General features: G+C 46.1%; 1 protein-coding gene and 1 long non-coding RNA gene across 2 annotated transcripts in view; both read right to left on the bottom strand.

Moving 5' to 3' along the window:
* The window catches only part of LOC119373941 (uncharacterized), a 72,456-nt gene that overhangs the window by 20,099 nt on the left and 34,944 nt on the right, over positions 1 to 17,413 (bottom strand). The window lies entirely within an intron of this gene.
* LOC125756357 (uncharacterized) lies at positions 3,646 to 4,581 on the bottom strand. The gene is made up of 3 exons (XR_007414435.1): positions 4,267 to 4,581; positions 4,045 to 4,186; positions 3,646 to 3,674 (listed from the first exon to the last, which is right to left on the bottom strand). It is a non-coding gene; the product is annotated as an uncharacterized LOC125756357 (long non-coding RNA).

Below are 17,413 nucleotides of genomic sequence, written 5' to 3'. Positions count from 1 at the left end.
AAGCTGCGAAGAACAAGGAAAACATGGAATTCTAGCCGCAAGGTGAGTAAACAATGCTGTTACCGCGTTATGTTTACTTTGCTTTGGTTCTTACAGGTAGCGAAAAAAAAATCGTTATGAACTGGGGAAGCCTGTATTTCTATCGTCTGATATCTAGTAAGCTTCACCTTTTGATTTCGTGAACGATAGTGCGTGAGCGAGCGTAGTTACAGCGTACATGGACGTGCACATTCAGTTTTTTCCCCTGTGCATTTTACGTACATTTCTGATGAATCGAACTTGCACAGAAGAAACTTGTTGCGTAAAACATTTGTGTTAACATGCACACCACGGTGTTTCATTTGTGATGATATAACGAATAGATTTGATAAGTATAATTGTTGTAGCCTGCAAAGAACTGTATGATATATGCTGCATTGGTTTACCGCGTTGCGGCGAGAACTCTGAAAAAAAAAAGGGGGGGGGGGGAGCTTACGGAGCCACCTCTCAGGCTATTCCAGCAGCGGCGGGCCTGTTTTTGGTGTGTGTGTGGCTAGAAGTGCTACGAGTGTTTCGCCAAGTTCCGAGGTTTTTTTGCCACGTAAAGGAGGCTCAAGTGTCAAGACTTAACGATGCTACATTGGAGTGCTTGTACCGAGGTTAAGAAGAAGCGGAGTCAATTCAGGGTCACATTTTCATGGAACGAAAATAAGTGAAACCAACACTTCAAATCTATTTGAGTTCTTGTGGTTGGGCCCTGGTTTAAACGTATAACAAAAAACGGTTGGATTTTTTCTCCAGCTCAATGACAAATGCCTTGTCATCGCTGACTATCCGAATCAAACCGATGGAGCATTAGTTTGGTATCCTGTGTGTTCTTGCATTAAGTGGCCTGTAATACATTGTGAATTTCTCTAGCTGCAGCATCCCGAGCTGGTCGATGGAGTGAGGGGCATGCGTTCGGCTACCCAATGCATCGCAGGCACCCTCTAACATCTCCTGGCTGCCATTGGGCCTGGAGTTCCCCAGTCTTCACTGCTGCTGTAGCCACCTTGTCGGCCATGAACATTAAGACTTTATTTCCGTTTTAACATGTCTTCATTTTTGTGTTCTTTGTTTCATGTTTCTTTACTTGCGTGTCATCTTTTTGGTGTGACAAGTGTAGTGCATAAGTGTTTTTAAATCGATACTCCACTTTCTTGTGGTAGTGTGAGCACGTCTTCACAAGTTGCTTTGACATGTGATCGTCAGCCTTCTGAAATGATGCACACAACACATATCATGTGGCGTCATTTCATGCGGCAAGCCTGTAAGCATAGCCTTTCCCTCCAGTGAAACTCACAGTGCAAGATTTTGTGGCAGTGCTTGCTCTTCATAAGTTTTTTGACATGTGCTAGTGAGCTATCTGAAATGAATTGAAGACCATGCTTGACTGTACACCAAAAGACTGTAGTTTCATGATGTCACTTGAAGTTGAAATGTATATGACACAAGTGTTTTTACAAGTTGCACTAAAGGATGATATGCCTGTTTGCCACTCACAGGAGGTGCTTTTACACTGAGCAAAATAATCACACAGGCTACTATCTGTGTCCTTTTTGAAACTGCAGTTGACTTTTGCATGGGTCACAGCTATCAATCCTTTTGCAAAGTTATGTCCTCGAAAACCAAACATATACTTTTTTTGCAAACAAATTAGGCCAGTTACATTGCAACATACATTTTACATTTATGTAATGTTGACGCTATATCTGTAAGAAAAAACTTTGCTATTGCCTATTCAGGAAAGCATCCCGTCAATTGCACAGGCGTGTTTTGCACACTGTATACATTGCTTTGTCTTGCTGCTTCATGTAATACCATTGTTATGTAACTGTCCTTTCTTATAAACATTGACAAACCACCATCTTGTGAGGGGTACTATACTACTCTGTAATATATCTGAAATGCATAGCTGTGCACACAATTGCCCACGTACCTTGTGATTCGTATACTGTGCACATTTCGTGTGTCCCTCTTTTTTTTTCATGCGGTAGGATGGGACGCAGCAATAAACAGAGACAACATGTGCCGAACTTAAACCAAAATTTGAGGTTCGCAGACATGGTTACAGTATTGGTCCCTGCCACACACGACCACAAAGGTGCTCCTTGAAACGCATATAACGCTTTTAGCAACGTAATATGTCCATAGTAGAAAGGCATGCTGATGTTATCTATATTTGCATTATAGTAGTCATTAATTACCCATGCAGTACAATGTCACACTGTGCTTCCTTCAGCATGATGTTTCTTGTAACTTGTGCATGTAATAAATGTCAGTAATGCTTTAAAAACATGACACCACAGTTTCACAATGTACGTTTATTTACAGAAAGTATGTGCCGTCTTTGCATTGGTGTGAACACGAATAAATTCTTTTTTTTTACAAGCTTCTGTCTTGAAGAGACTGCTTACATATTCTTTCACATTACTTCTTCATTCACAAATGAGCACACTTCTGAATGAGAAAAGCTACTTGAAATGCCAGACGATCTGTTTCAACATCAGTTGGCCCTTTCAAAAAGAACAGTGTGGTGGATGTGCAACAAATGAGCACAGTGCCCGCAAGTTGTGCGTGAAGTAAAAGGCAAGCCCTGTGTTGTTATACACGAAGTGAGGAGACAAAGACTTGGTGTGCACTCCCAGTCATAGAGCAGATAACGGTCACAGTGTTCGTGATTAGAAGATGGTCAGCAGTAACAAAAACAATAACAAACCCTTGCTTTCCAGAGAATTAGCTATAGCACTCAGCTGCCGAGTACAGTGCGTTATATTGAGAGTTGCTAAATGAAAAGTTCCTATCTACGGCCATATAAAAATGACCCAGTCACGTGTAGTCAAGTTCTGCGAAAGACCTGGTCATACAGCATATGATGAAACCCAGCAGCGATTTAATATTACCAGGAAATTTAACTTCGAAACGTTTTCTTCTACTTGTTAGGTAACATCTTAGCAGGTAAGAAGTCGCGCTGCTGAACTTCATTCAGCACATGGGTCGGTTCCTGCTGACAGCGAACACATCTCCATGAGGGTAACATGCAGGATCACTGCTGTACTTGCATTGAGATTCACGTTAAAGAGCCACAGGTGGTCAAGATAAATTCAGTCCTCCACTGCAGTGTGGCTCACACTCGTATCATGGTTTTGGCACGGAAAACCACATATATTATTGTTACTTCTTAGGCACATGTTTCTCACTGAAATGACACTTGCCTAGTGCTGTTGTCAGTGGTGCAGTTAGCCAAATAGCGGATTACCACTGCGGACAGCTTGTCCAGGAATACATGAGGAGCGTGATGACCTTCCTTGTCTAAGCAGTGGTTCGGGGTCATCCCTGACAACACTGCCATGCTCACTATTGGAATCATCGCTCGCTGAAATCATGAACATTTCTGTCACCTTCTGCAATGTAAAGGCAAGTGCAACACTGCACATGCTGCAGCAATGTGAGATGCACATTCTGATTCTTAATGGAGGGTACAACTGCACTGCTGAACGCAGCGGAAGCAGCTTTTCAAACGCCCAGCACAACACTTCATTACAGACTGCATTGCAGCATGTGCGGTGTAGCACTTGCCTTTTTAACACCGTTTCAGAGAGGACAGCCTCGGAGAGGTGTCAGGAACCATGGTCCTGGTTTGTAGCCTCTGTCACCTGCACAAATACAAGTGGTGTGCTGTAAATACTGCTTCAATGTAAGAGATCCACAAGGCTGAGCCACACAAAGAGAGCAATGATAGCATCATCTACATGATCTAATGCTATACACCTCACCAGTCTGACTTACCCGTACTACGCGAAGCATGACTACTACAAATGGGCTGTTATGACAATGTGAGTCATTTGTCGATATTATGGAGCGGATAACCAATAGCTGCAAGATGACACACATGCAGTGAGCGACATCTGTCAGTTGTCACAGTTACCAAGTATCTGGAGCTAATCAAACAGGGCATTAACCATAGCGCGAGCAAATATTCTGTTAGCTCAAACTGTGAATATCCCAACTTTTTGTTCTGTTCACCTAGAAGCCAGAAGGTACGGCCGCGGCAATCCGGGCCCCTTCGATGCGCTCACGCAGCCGCGTTGTCCGCCAGACGTGGGCGTCGTAGTCTGATCCCAGACTCAGTGGTTCACGGCAGGATTCCGATGTCTGCGTCGCAGATCTGACGAAAGCATGAACCACTGTGAGCCACATTTCGCTACGCGGACATGCGCTCGAAAGGATGGGAAGACCGATACTTACTAGCATGACGATGTGGGCATAATGTCCTTTGCGGGGATAAAATGCCGCCTTGTGATGGTCACCCTTCGGTGCAATGATGACGGCAACGCATCCGATGACGCCGGCAGCCGTAGGAAACATTCAAGGCCGCCTTTTCATCCGGCGTCCACGGGAAGTGAACCCACTTGTTACGGATCCCGGCGTGCACGATTACCTCCGCCACAACATCGCACACAGTCTGCTCACCGCAGCTTGCATGTATCCTCGCTTCCAAACGAGGCTTGAAAGCTGCCACTCGCGAAAAACCGAAGGCCGCACAACACCCACAGGCTGCACCGACAGTGAAGTCGGTCGCGCCGTCGCGCGCCTTCCTCGGCCACTTCGTCGCACAAACGCCGCACCTTCCTTTCTTCGGGCGAAAGTGACGGCGAACTCTTTCATCGACTGGCATGTCGAACGCGTCGTCGGGCGCTCACGGCGCCCACGGTGCTGCCGAGCCGCCGAGCGATCGCCGCCAACAACACGAAAAAGCTCGCCGGCACCGCCATGTTTGCTATTCCGTCGAAACGGGGCCACTCGCAGATTGTTCCGCGCTTGGACGGAACCGATTCCGTATATTTTAGCATAATGAGCGCGTACTCGTCATTTTGACGTCAACAAAATTTGGGCTTCCGACACGTCACTTGAGTGACAGGTGAAACGACCAATCACGGGGCGCTAATGGCGGCCAAAACGGAATACGGAACACGGAACAGCGGTTCGTTATACGGCCGCAGACCTTCGTAATTGAAATGCGAGAGCGTTAGGAAAACCAACATCGGCAGCGTTGACCCGACGAATGGAAAGAATAAAAATTAGGATCGCAGCAGGAATCGAACCCAAGCATTCTGCGTGGCAATCAGGTATTCTATCACAGAGCCACGTCAGGTCTATAAACTGGTTTGGAAATACAACCTATGCAGGCTTAATGGCGGTGCAACGTCGATTGAGGTTGTGGGGCTGGCTATCTAATTTTACAAGAAAGCAATAAACATTACATATGTACTCCTACGACACAGGCGTCATATCAGATTAACGTATCAGTGTTGGCTCCGCTTTTATAGCAGTCTAATAAAGATTACATTTGTATTCCTATGATTATGTAGTCTAACATGAGGGCTGACATTATGTCGCGCAATAAGTAACCCCTTACACGCCAGTGTTTTCGACGTGCCTGGTAAGCCCACGATGTGCACACAGCTACTACACTTACAAAAACACGCGAATCTACCTCGTAACGCTTGTCTCAAAGCCATAAAATACAGCATAGAAGTACTCCCTGACTGCTTGGCATGAAAACAATTCCCACAACGCGTGCGATCTGCCGAATTTTTTTTTAACGGCGCGGCATCCTATGTTAAGGAAGGCCCGTTATAGCTGCGGGTAAGAGCGACAATATGACAACACTTAAGCGGTGCACTGCACTAAATCAAATGGACGGAAGCGCTTTCACTGTCGCGAAAATATTGGGACCATGGGGCTGCCCATCACAGTTCCGAAAGGCAACGGAAGCACTGTTGCGTTTTCTCAAGGATACCGGACTGATTCGCCGTTTGCGCTGTCAGACGCGGAACTCTTACGTCGGCTGAAAGAGTGACTTTTCTCTCCTCCTCTCTAACTTTCCTTCCCCCTCCCCCCTTCCCCAGTGCAGGGTAGCCTACAGGGCTCAGCCCTGGTTAACCTCCCCGCCTTTATTTTATTCTTATTCTCTCTCTCTGCCATAAAATTCAAGGTTAACACGCTAATACTAACGAGAAGGATGAGAGTGCAACAAGACAAGTTCTGTCACAAGCGTTGCCACAAGCGGCAGGAGTTGTCCGTGAACGTTAACCCACAGTGACACATCGCCTTTGCAATGCGCTTCAAAATTTAGATGAAGCGGCTTTCTTAAGCTTCACCTAAATTCTGCCTACTAGGGATCATCAACATCATCAGGCTTACAACGCCCGTTTGAGGGCAAAGGCTCTTCCCATGTTTCACGAATACGCTCCGTCGTGCGCTCGCTGCGGCCACGTTGGCCCGGCAAACTTCCTAATCACACTTGCTAATCTAACTTTCTGCCTCAACCTCGCGTGCTTGCCTTCTATTCGAAGCCAGTCGGCTACTCGCAATGAACAGCGGTTATCTTGCCTTCATGTTAAATGCTCTGCTCATGCTAATTTCCTTGTTTCGACTACGATGTCCTTGATTCCCCTCCCACTCTGCTCTGACTTTTCCCCTCAAGGTTGCTCCTATCATTTTTCTTTCATGGCTCACAGCGTCGCCGTCAATCCTCAGTTTAGTTAAACCCTTTCTGTAAGCCTCCAGGTTTCTGCGCCGTAGGTAAGCAACGGTAACATACAGCTGTTATATTTTTTTCCTCGTGAGGGATAATGATATATTATTCATGATGACAATGCCTGCCGAATGTGCTCCACCCTTTTTTTTCTTTCTTCTATTTGCTTCAGAATTATAGGTCGGATCTGTGGTCAATACCTACCTTAACTATACGTATTCTTTTAACATTTCCAGCGGCTCACTAGGTATTGCAAATCGTTGCTGCTTCCCGGGAATGTTGCACATTGCTTTAGTTTTAGCCATAATATTTTCAGACCTACCGTTCTGTTTTCCCTGTCTAATATAGAAATAATGATTTGAAATTCGTACAATGTGTTACAGTGCCTTTCAGCGCACTGTGCGACAGTGTACTACAGTGCGCTGGGAGGCACCGGAATACACTGTACAGCGTGGCCAGTGCCGTTCTATGCGCTGAAAGGCACTGCGAATACTGGACAGTATGGCTCAGCGTGTTAAAGCGCACTGAGGCAGCGAGGGCACTGTACAGTGTCTGTCCGCGCACTGGGAACAGTGGCGGCACACTGGCGCAAACTGGGAGCGCGGGGTGTACTTGGTATAACATTTGATACTAGCTCGCAAGATGTCCAGCGTATTGTTTATGGAATGTTTTCAAAATTATCATCTATTTTGTGTCTGAAAGTTTAGTAGTTTTAGCTTTAACTAGGCGACGGACGTACGTGTGCGGTAAGGCGGTAAGACAAGCATGTATAAATCGCGCATTTTTCTGAAGTGCGTGATCGGGTGTCTTGAATTTAGTTCATTTAACTTAACTCAAGACACTCGAAAGCATCGAAAGAACATATCATTGGCAACACAATATGACATCAGTATTAGTCTCATAATCAACTTAACTAGGGGTGTGTGAATATTTGAGTTTTGAATTCGAATCGAATAGTTCCTAGTCGAATAATTCGATTCGACTTCCGAATAGCTAGTATTCGAAGTTTCGAATAATTCGACAGGACGATTATCTAAAACGTGACAAACGCCAAACTAACGCTAAAGTCGCCGTTCGTTAAACTTTCGCTGACATCCTCGTTCGGAAGCGAGCGCAGGTTGATCATAAAGGAGATTATGTTATTTCCGCACGTAGAAAAGCACGTGATAAAACTGTGAGGTCCTTCACAACTTCGCTCCCGAAACGAAGGCACGGACTTCTTGCGTAGGTTGGTCGCATATGCCGCAAGCGCCCTAAAACTACCTGACTTTGGCATGCGAAGCTCTCGGTGATTGGCTCTGCGTGTAAAAATTTGTTCACGCTGGGCAGTAGCAACTGCCACACCACACCACTAATTCAGAAACGGTCGACGTTCCGGCGCGCAGTAAAAACACTGCTGTGAACGGGAGCCCGAAGACTTTTGGGCCCGGAGCGCCCATGGCGATGAAGCACACCATTACCGTTGTCAGATGAGCCTTGTTGCTCGACAATGAGGAAACAAAACAAGCTACCGTACCCCCCTCTGTTAGGAGATGAGGCGTGCCGCTGCTGACTGGAATGGTGGCTCTCCTATCAACATGCCTGCGCGCCCAAGAAAGCTGAAACAAAAGCCACTCCCGAACAAGTGCGTAATGAAGGTGTCAGCACGCCGTAGCGGCCGCGATTGTTCTTTTGTCTTGCCACAAGTGGTGGTACACATTTCGTGTAAATATACTATTCGATATTCGATTCAATATTCGATATTCTTGGCCACTATTCGGCACTATTCTATTTAAATTCAATTCGAGATTAAATTTCACTATTCGCACACACCTAACAATACCCTACCCAAGCAGGCGCTCCTTCCATATCTCGCTGAAAGCCGTACGTCTCCGGCAGCAATAAGCCGCTGCGAAGGAAGGTTAGTTAGCGGGGCCACGACACAGTCACCTAACAAATAGCGGTTTTCGGCGAAAAATAGAAGCAGAGGGTATATTGCGTCTGTACTTATATGAAAATGGGCTGTAAAGAATTCTTTCATTGTAAAATGTGCCCTAGAATTTGCCGGCTGTAAATCCCGCCCACCGCCGGCGACTGCCATTTTGCCATGGCGTGTGTGATGTCATGTGCTGCACGGAACAGAGCCGCCTTTTGCCAAAGTTTCAGCCACTGCAAATCGTTCAGTTTCAATTCCAAGTTGAGGAAGCTGAAATGGCTCCATTGCAAGTTTAGCTGACCGAGGAACAAAATCGCTCGCCGGAATGCACGCGTTCGCAAAGCAAGCAACTTGTTAGGAAAAGCCTTTGCTGGACCTGCTCGTTCCGAAGACCGCAGGCGAAACGATCACGCAACATTACACCAAAAGCCAGCATTGTCGGATTCGCTGTATTGTCTGCACTCTGCAATCTGCTGCTAGCTTCTTGGGCTTTGTAACGCAATCATTGACCGTTTCTTCGTGTCTTTCGCCACGTCCTTGAAAGGTGTCCTACAGAAGACTTGAGGAGGTTATCGATCAAAGTGAGCCTTGAGCATTTCGAGTACGTCCTCGTAGCTCACTTTGCCGGGCCTCTGAAGAGACCTACGAGGTCATAGACGACGTCTTAGGTCTATTCCCCGCACAACTGTAGCAGATGAGCACATTTGTTTGAAGCATCCGTCATGTCGTCGGCTTCGAAGAACTGTAGCCTCCTATACCACGATCTATTGGAGCTAGAGCTGCCACTGAGTTCCGGCAGATGACCAAAGTCAGGCGCTTGCGTTCTGTTCCTAGAACTGCGTGAAGCGCCCTAGAACTGCGTGAAGCGCCTTCCTCGTCTCCAATAGTTATGTCCGGGCAGCCGCTTGTGGCTGGCGACGATTTATTTTGCACAAAAGTCATGAACATGAAGAGAGCGTAGCTCAGTTGTTGGAGTCAAAACTGGCCGATGTTTGACTCAACAGTCGCAGTCGTGCCAAGCGCCAGTGCATTCACGTGCGTACTTCGTCGTTGTCTTCCAACGCCGTTGTCTACACTGGCCGAACCGGAGTGGTTTCAGATGCACGTACAAGAGCCGTGCTGTGCATGCGCGAGGAGCAGTGATACACAGCTGGCGCACCGGAGCCGCCACATCTGCGCACTTCGCCGCCGCCGCGCGCGACTCGCCAGTCTGCGCATTTCAGAGGTGTGACGTCATAGCCGCTGCAGACCGCGCGCGCAGCTTTGCGCCTTTGCTGTGCAGTTTTGACACTGCGCTGGAGCCGCTTGATAGCGCCTCTGGCTGGCATTTGCCAGTGTGGTATAGCCATGGAGAAGGAGAGCGCAAATGCTGCTCACGGGCGCAGAAGAGCAGATAATCTTAACTCATCGGATCCCGAAGTCGTTGCCTGGCAATAAGCGGTTGAGCGTAGGAACAACGAAGGGCAGAAGGCTAAACGTGCTGCGGAGACACTGCAGCACAGGGAGGAACGTCTAGCAAAGTAGCGTCGCCAGGAGGCTGAGCGACGTGCTCGACCATCTCTGCAGCAGCAGCAACAAGACGACGCCGATGACGTCAAGGCTCGCCGATCGAGTGACTATACGGTGAAACTTAGCGAAAGCGCCAGTGGGGCTCGGACCTCCGAGATGGACTTCGTAAACAATCCGTTTGGATACGTGTGCGACGTGCGTGAAAGATTGTGGCACATGAAAGACTTGACGCCGGTAAGTAGTGCCATGCGTGAAGCGTTGCGTTTAGCGACTGTGCCTGAGTGGGGTGCACCGTGGCGCGGGTTATAGAATAATCAGCCGAAGCTTAGCTCATGCTACGTATATCCTAGCATAACCGAGCTAAGCCACTACAATTTTTTGGGTGCCGCCATTAGGACTCATTCATTTCCGAATGAAGTTCTCACGTTATCGGTAGAAGTTACTCAGTGTCCATAAGTTACAGCGTTCTGCGAACGGTATACCTAACAGTAGAACACAGTACTGTACATGAACATTACAGACACAGTGGTATGCATTGTGGGGGCACTGGCGGCAGTGGATGAAGAAGCAACAAAAGAGAATGAAGGGGAGCCTATGGAGCACTCACCATTGGGCTGTTTACTGTATGCTTGCCAGAATCGCTTGCGAAGTAAGTGGCAAATTAGAGCATAGAAATGAAGATAAGGCTACAAGCTTTTCCAGCGCTTCTATGATCATCATAGTTGCTTCTTCATTACATTTATTAGCCTAGCCTAATGTGACGTCGTCCAAAATCATGACTTCTCAGAGAAAATAAGAATGGTTAGTTACGTGTTCGAGGAAGAAAAAACGTTCCTCGTGCATGTGATTTACAGCTCATGGCAAATATTATTATGGTGACGACTCACCCACTATTTTGTCTATGTTATATGTGTTCTCCATTTATATTTACATTCCTAAATGTAAAGAATGTGAACTGGTGGCTTTATCACCGTTCTAATTGACCCAAATACACTTATCTATAAGGTTTAAAGATTAGCTTAAAGTATTTACGGACGCAACAGACACATCCTTCCTTTCCTACAATTTTGCGGCTAATAATGTAAGAGTATCCACCACAGTTTTAAAGTGAATAAATATATATAGTTCTTTCCCACTAATATACACAAAGTAAATTTGAATGTTGGCTAGAGTTATTTCGTAATGTAACCTGTGAAACTCGAGAATGCGCAGTAAATACAGGAGTATACGTACGCACGCTGAATGTTCGCAAACGCATATTTCGCCCTTTATATTACCAATAACCTGACAGATGCGCGATTCTAACGCAAAAAGTCGATATTTGCCGCAGCGAACCATAAATTGTGTCGTGGGATCAAAATAGTATCGTGAATAGGAACCCTCACTGAAGACACGTACCCTATATCAAAGTTTCCTTGGCACCGTAAAGTACACAGTTTCATCCCGAGAGGGAGCTACGAGTGCTTTACGACAGTCGCAGCTTAACGAAATCTGGCAGTTGAAGTTTTTTACCACGCGATCAAAACATGCTTTGCACCGTCTTGAACCAAAGACATCGCAGCACCTGAACCCTAGAATGCATTTAGATATTTGCAAGAACATCGCCACAGTAGCGAATCACATACGAAAAAACGGCCAATTATTTAGAGAGCTCTCCTAGGCGCCGTGCTTCTGTCTATAGTGATTCAAATGAACTCGAAGTATTGCGACCACTCGAATGTAACTCTAGTGAAGGAAATATTTGTGCATTGCTTGTAGGCTTGAATGCTTTCAGAAAACATGTAAGGAAGAGGAGTTATTAAAGTTCTGTTCTCCATTCCCATAGAGCGACAGGGAGCGCCGCCGCAAGCATGCGAGAGGTGGCGCGACATGTACATCAGCCGAAATCCTGTGGTGGTCAGTGTATTACGACGTGTCCTTGTCGAATTATCCTTAAGGATGCCATGTTTGCAATCTGTGAGCATAGGCAGACGTTCAGTGCGCTTATTTACTAAGATATGTTGATGAACAGATCTCTTCAGTATACAAGGTCGGTCCCGAAACTAATGTCTGTGAATTTATTGTGACGCGACTGCACGTCAGAGTGTGGTCTAACCGGCTGAAAGTGATAGTGGGGGAACGCCGCTAAGCAGCGCTCTGTCCGTTAGTGTGCTCCGAGCATCGGAGAGTGTAGGATGGGTCTGTCCATTAGAGTTGTTTTTAGGAGCTGGATCGCCATGTTCTTAACCTGGGGCGAAGTCCCGCGCCGTAACCTGCATCCATCCATTCAAAGCATCGTGGAACGCAAAGAGGAACGCGACGCGTGTCTTGTCTTCCCTCTAGCCTGGCCGTTAATTCTCACAGGACGAGCAGAAAACGCGGTCTACAGCCAGGCGAGCGTCGGAAAGCTATAGTTAGGGCAACTTTGTCGTGCGCGTCTCGAGGGCAGTCTTCAAATTGAAAGAACATTAGGAGCGTTGCTTCTGCAAGTGTGGACAATAGAGAATCAGACGCTTTTAAATATTTCTTGTATATATACTTCATCAATGTGTATATAAGTGTAAATTGTGTATATTGCTCATCAAAATTGTATATTAATAAAAGAATGCGTACATACCGTAAAATGCCGAACAATTAAGCGTCCCCCTCCCATTTCGGGAGATCTGAAATGGGCGCCAGTGACCGAGCAAGCGTCCCCCCCCCCCCTCGCGCTCCTCCCCAGCGGCCACTTTTTAGGGGCGAAGCTCCTTAAGGCGGCACCCGTTCGTCCCTCGTAGTCGTCGTGGTCGTAGTAGTGAGTAACAAGTCTTACGCTTTGACCTCCAAGGTGGTGCCGGTGGGAGATTTCTCCTGTGCGTTGTTGAACAATAAAAAATTCGCAGCGTGCGCGTTAACTAAAAGCCGAATTCTCCTGTCTCTCATTCCCCATTAGCAGCCATTGGCATGTTCCAGTAGGAAACGTTAGTAGAAGTAGAAGTGTAAGTGTTAGCTAAAAGCCGACTTCTTCTGTCTCTCATTACCATTAGCAGCCATTGTTTACCTCCAAGGTAGTGCCTGGTGAGATTTCTCCTGTGCGTGATTAAACAATAAAAATTTTGTTCAAAACGCCGTTGATTGATGAAATAAACCAACGAAAGACGCCAGATGTTTTGTAAAAGCAGAACGAAAGAACGCCAGATGTTTTTCTTAAAGTGTAGTAGTAGTAGTTGTATGTAGCCACCTCGCCCGATCGTCAACGGACGAGGTGGACCGGCAACGGCGCGAGGACCCTGCCGTACGAGAGTTAAATCACACTAAAAGACATACTTTGCGGGCGATACACTCTAGTGAGCTTTCAACTTTTCGTCTTAATGTACAAGATAAAGAAATTATTTCTACGAAAAACGCAAGGCACACCTTGAGCAATATGTTTGGTTTTGGGACGCTAAATGGAACCATGAGGCGATGCGAAGCCGGAGCACTTGCACGATCGCGTTCCGTTGGCTTTCGTTGGGCATGCTACCGACCTCGCGTCGTGGAACGCGCGTCCTGTCTTCCCTCTAGCCTTGCCTTTAATTCGCACAGGGCGAGCGGGGAATGCGGTCGCTCTTGGCACTCTTTCGCTCGGGAGCGGACTTCTTCCTTGCATTTCACCGATCACAAGTGATAATGAAGGGACCACGTAAACCAACAGTACAATAAAAGTTTGATGTTTAATATATACACGATGTTTCACACTCTTTATATTATGTACTGGGCGCATTTCACGGAAGAGTTTCACGGTTTACAGATGATTCCCTCCGTAGCTTCGCCCCACTCATCATCATTCACCCCGTGGATATGCTGTGATTTTTTTTTTTTTCAGGACGAGGATCGCTTGTGTAAAAAGAACCACAAGAATGAGTACACTCAATGCGTATTTAATGTTGTTTATGAAATTCCGCTGTCATGTGGCCGGTCGTATATTGGATAAACCGGTCGCTGCTTCAGTGGTTTGACAGTGGCGGGGGGGGGGGGGATAAAAACAGTAAATAAATAAAGCATTTCATTAGAAAAGTCGTAGGCGGCTGGATAGATAGATAGATAGATAGATAGATAGATAGATGGATAGATAGATAGATAGATAGATAGATAGATAGATAGATAGATAGATAGATAGATAGATAGATAGATAGATAGATAGATAGATAGATAGATAGATAGATAGATAGATAGATAGATAGATAGATAGATAGATAGATAGATAGATAGATACGCTCGAAGTCGCAGAAGTTCGCTAAGAAATGTTTCGCATTTAAAAACATGGACGGGCATTTTTTAAATTTTTAGCGGCTCTCCCGTCTCTGTCTTAAATATCGGTCCTGGACCGAGCAAGCGCCCCCCACCCTCCAAATCTGGTCGGATTACCCTTCACCGTAGGCGAGGCGCTTCCTCGGCATTTTACGGTATGTATATATGAAAACGTGTGTCACGTCTTCATATGATGGTAGATGACTTGTACGGAAGATTCACGGGATTGCCCGGTCTCCTCCGAGCCAGCTCCTCAATCATCCTTCATGAACTTCGTGGATATGGCGTGTTTTTTTTATTCTTGTGGAGCACTCGTTAAAACAAAGATTTCCGATCAAGTTTTGCGCGATCCTTGACAAGACTGCTGCAGAAACTGTTACTACGATCAAGACTTCTTATGAAGAACATGCCCTGTCGGATCGGCACAAGGCATTTTTTGAAGGCGGGGAAGAGGTCCACGACGAGGACCGCGCCAGACTGCCGTCCACAACTACCACGGTTGACAATGTGACGCGAGTAAGGGAACTGTTGAACTGAGAACGATGATTAGGTGTTCGTGTAATGGCCAACATGGTAAACATTCCAAAAACTTTATGCGGATCTCCTCAAAAGACGTAAATGCAGGGTTCAACGCATCAGGCCGGACACCGCAGACAACTGTAAGTTGCACCACAGAAATGCGCCGGCCAAGAGCACCTTCAGCATCACCGACTACCTGGTTGAAGCAGGAGTGCGAACGATCCCCCAGCCCCTGTACTGCCCGGACTTGCCGCCCCCCCCCCCCCCATTCTCCCCGACTGTTTCTCTTTACAAGCCCCAAAACACCCCTGAAAGGCAAGCATTTTGGGACAGTGAACGGGATCAATGTAGCGTGCACCGCAGCATTAAATACCATTCCGGAGAAGGACCACCGCAACGTATTCGAGAGCTGGAAGTCTCGTTGGAGTCGATGTATCGACGCAAAAGCAGACTGTTTTGAAGATTTTTAGACAATTGTAACGATAAGTTCAATAAATGATTTTTAATGGCCTTGGTAGCATTACTTTTAGGACAGACCCTTCACCAGTGTGAACACGTAGCGTTACGTCGAGAATGCTTATAGTCTTAGGTTAAGACTCAGATCCGAATTTATTTGGCAGCACAAAGAAGCTCACAAATGGTTTCCATTTGCCAGATTTGTCCTGGCCATACTCCCAAGCTTGAAATACATATTTTTGTCTCAATGCCATAGAGAATAATCATAAGGTACTTGTTTTCTTCTCCCTCATACAAGCCACTATAGGAATTTGTGGCAAGGGAGAGTTGGCTAAAGAGGCGTATCGTCGGCATTTATTCAGTTAATACCTGATACAAAGTAATATTATCTAAATGAAAAGGACAAGGGATAAATTTCATTTCATCTTTCTATTGACACTTTTCTTTAATTTGTGCTCTATCAGCCCAGCAAAATATCCGTAAAGAATTTGAAGAGATAATTGGAAAGACTGACGACAAATGACCTGATATATAAGCAAACCTGAGTATGTATCGTGCGCTTACCACTGAGGTGGCGACGAAGCTATGTATATAGAAATGTATATGTTTTCATTGCTGTAATTTCCAATAAACATCTGCACACCCCCTTCCGACTTAGTACATGATGATTATTCCGCTGGAGGGAATACAACTACATGCATCCGACACAGAACCAAAATTCAATAATACCTAGGCTTGTGCGAGTTGTCACATACTCGGGCGAATGCACTCACACGAATGCATGAATTGACGGCGCGACTTAAACATTCGTCTAAGTATGGAGTCGTCAAAAGTCTAAGTTGTCTAGGTTTGTAGTCGTCATTTGTAGTCGTCAAAAGTGCGCTACTTCACATATAAGGTATGATGGTCAACCACCAAGTAGCCCGGATATCAGCCCTATTACACTTCAAGCTATTGAACGACAGTCGCAACTATCGAGAAGAACTAGAAAAAATAAACCGATAAAGAAAACACAAAACACACGTCACGTCAGTCCAGGACTCAAAATAGCAGCTGTAGTATTGCAGGTCTGGAGAGTAAAGTCGCACCAGGCGTCACACTACGAGAATTTTCCCAAAGTGTGGGCGGCTTAATGCTTCTGAGCCGTTACAAAGAGCTCGGCCAGCCACAACAACAACAAAGTATGCAGCTACGTAGGTGCTCGTATTCGTTTACAGATCCGCAGTAGGTAGTTCGCCACTTCATAAGTTGATGGTTTATGGTGTAGTGGATGCCTGGCAGTAGTACTTGCAGCAGGGTCCTAGGAGAATTTACAGAGGTTTCTATGAAAGCTGCTCCTCCTGCTTAAGCAGCTTAGGCCGGGCGTGCTTCGCAAGTGTGTCAACATTCGAGAGTTTGAATTATCATAGAAAATTATAATTATCAGTGGCTCGCTGATCAATTTTAACATCTAGCTTTATTTATACTAGACTTTAGGTTGCGGCTGTGTCATCTGCGAAGTTGGGTCGCCCAGTCGCACCTTTTGATTGTCTAAGCAGTACATAAAGCGGAAAAAATTTTGTGGTGATTCTGGTGTACCTTTCAGTGACGCACAGGCTTATTTAACATGATCGTGGCGTAACTGCGTCTTGAATCAAATATGGGATGAACGTTAATACTGTATGCGACCTAAGAATTTCATAGCAATTAATATGAAGTTGGTGATGAGTCACCTACTATTTTCTCTATGGTGTCGGAGTTTCCAGCTTTTATTGAGCTAAGCTTATTCGAGCCTAGATAAGATTTAGGTTTTACCTGGTCTAACAGCGCCATTAAGGCGAAAGCCTTAGATGCCTCATCGGACGCAAAACCCACCGGCGTCCCGCATCGGCGTCAGCATGAGTGACACAAAAAATCATCACGGAATGACCTCACCACATGACGTAATAATTACGTCAGAGATCACCAAACTTTATTAGTGACGTTCTTATGACGTCATCGTAACGTCACAGTGACGTCATGTGACGTGACGTCAGATGATGACGTCGTCACATGACATCGCAGCCTTGTCCATGGCGGTGCGATCACGGAGACAGTGCAAAACCAGGTAAGGTGTCTCCGATCCCGGAGGCAATCCACACTAATTATGTGCAGAAAGCTTTTGCGGGGTTGCGGGGCAGGAACAATACATCGACTGACGACAAAAAGAAGTTGATTTCCGCCTTCCA

The sequence above is a fragment of the Rhipicephalus sanguineus genome, chromosome 11 (assembly GCF_013339695.2).
Source record: "Rhipicephalus sanguineus isolate Rsan-2018 chromosome 11, BIME_Rsan_1.4, whole genome shotgun sequence".
NCBI lineage: Eukaryota > Metazoa > Arthropoda > Arachnida > Ixodida > Ixodidae > Rhipicephalus > Rhipicephalus sanguineus.
The sequence above is the reverse complement of the archived record's forward strand: the minus strand, read 5'-3'. Positions and strand labels throughout refer to the sequence as shown.